The following is a 2360-nucleotide window of genomic DNA, read 5'->3' as shown; positions in this document are numbered from 1 at the left end:
ATTCAAACACGCACCTGCCCACGCACTAACCCCACGCATACGAAATTCACACTTTTCTCTCCCTTATTTCTCCTTTTCCTCCCCACTCATCTGCCCACAAAGAAACGCATTCCTGCACTTACGAAAAACTGGATGGAGATGAGCCTTTTTTTCTTCGCCGTGTCTGTATGCGAAAACAAAGCTGCGCTTGCTCGTTTGTATTTTTTTTTTCCGGCACATTCACCGATCGCCAAGAGAGGGTTGTGGGTGTGCCTGTGCTAAGGTCTGTGTCAGGCTTTCTGTGTGCGTATGTCTTTTGGCTTGTTCGAGGCAAAAAAAATGGCGTGCGGAAACCTGAAAAATCTGTTTTCCTTCTCCTATTAACGAGAAGTCTTCTCCCCTCCTCCCTCTCTCTTTGCCTTTGCCATGCAGCACACTTTGCTGTACTTACGCAGCAAGCTGTCTTCTCTTTTACCTCTGTGTTTTGCTTTCCTCCTTTTTTCTCTTTGCCCTTTTTTTTCGTTAGTTCCCTGCGTATGTTTGTGAGACTGTATGAGTTTGCTCTACATGCTCATATCTTTTTCTTTGTTCAGTGTCCGTCTTGTTGCATGCATATGGCCATGTATATATTCCTCTCTTTCTCACTTAGCGCTCATCAAGCTCACCACAAATCCCTCGCGTCTCTTTTTCCGCCCCTGGATAAGTTCATTTTTACTTCATGACTCGGTGAATACGAAATTCCCGTCCCTCAACTGCACCTCTACTCTCTCCCTCTCACACACACACACACAAGCATGTGGGGGCTGATGGACTCAGCTCTACTGGCGGCCCTTTGCTCTTCTGATAGTATTCCCTTGTGGTATTCCCCCACTTCTCCTAGCAGAATCCCGCTACTTGTCTCTCCTAGTCTTCTCTGTGGTTCTCTCTTTCGTTCCTCTTTTTTTTTTATTTTCTCTCATGAAGGGGAAATGCAGAGTAGCGGCACCTGCGACGCAAACCCGACGGGCAGGAACGGCAAACAGAGACAAGATAGACTGAGGAGGCGGGGACAGACGGGCTTTTTTCGTCGTCCCGTGAAGCAAAGTAAAACTGGATATGCTGTCATTGATGTTCATCAACGGAGTCAGAGGACTGGAGTAGGTGGGTGAACGTGTATCACCACGGAGATGTGCGCGCAGAGAGAAGCGTAAACAAGTGTTTGCAGTGAATTTGAAAGTGAGTGCCGATTTGCTTGTTTGCAAGTCTATGCGTGTACTCCTTTCTCCTTTGTTTTTTGATTGCTTGTTAGGCCAGTGCTACTGCTCTGGAGCTTATGAGTCGGTGGAGTCGACATAGGCGATGCGAGGTAGGACCCACAGCGACTGCCGGTTCTGGGCAAAGCACGGATGACGATAATTGAAAGAACGAGAGATAGTTCTTCTCTTCTTACTGCTCTTCCATTGCAGCGTCCCCTCAGCAACCAGCATGCTTTGTCATGCGGACGAAGGTCGTAAGTCGATGGGAGCTGTAAAGGGGCTTTTTCGGACGCTGACACATCCACGCGTATGCTTGGACCAACGTCTAGCGTGGAGGGAAGCAATGAAGGAGCGAGGCACACCCCAATCATCAGCGACTTCTTAAGCCTCCGCCTGTGTTAAAGCCCCCTCCTTGCTTTTGCTCTCTCCGTTTTGGCATTGTCCGTGCTTGACTGCGTTCTCGCCTTTTTTCCCTTTCGTTTGGTCTCCCTTTTGCCTGACGGGTATTTACTTGGCAAAGTGATGCCGAGGAAGCGGGAGGGAGAGGGGAGCGACAGCGCTCTCTCTCGTTTTCTGTCAGCCCAAACTCTCTTTGATGTTTGCTGCTCCTCTGCTGTCATCATCTTATTCACTGCCTCCATGTTGCCCTGTGCTCTCTCCTCTATGTGAAGGCGCACGCTATTTGTGTTTTTTTTTCTCGTCTGTGTTTCTTGTTTTTGGCGTGTCTCTTAGCGGGACATGTTGGGGCGTTTTCTTCATCGTTGTTCTTCTCGCTTGTGTTTGTTCCTATTTTCCCGCACCCGCATCTTCCCCACTCTCTTATTTCCTTTCCTCATTGCCGTTGTGGGCAATCCATTTGTTTCTTCTTTGGTTTTGGTTGACTAGCGTATGCTCTTCGCTGTTTCTTTTCATTCTTCCCGAATTTTTTTTGTTCTTTGCTGTTGTTTGCCACTAAACGTTCTCCCTCCTCCGCTGTTCTCTGTGTTTGTCTTTTCCCTGTAATTTTTTTCCCTTCTCTACACTCACCCCAACTCTAACACCGTGCCCCCCCCCCCCCCCCCCCCCCCCACCCTCGCGTCGTCGTACGTCGTCGTCGTCGTCGTCGTCGTACGTACGTACGTACGTTACGTTACGTTACGTTTACGT

The sequence above is a fragment of the Leishmania panamensis genome (genome assembly GCF_000755165.1).
Source record: "Leishmania panamensis strain MHOM/PA/94/PSC-1 chromosome 20 sequence".
NCBI classification, from domain to species: domain Eukaryota; phylum Euglenozoa; class Kinetoplastea; order Trypanosomatida; family Trypanosomatidae; genus Leishmania; species Leishmania panamensis.
This window is presented reverse-complemented; position numbering follows the sequence as displayed.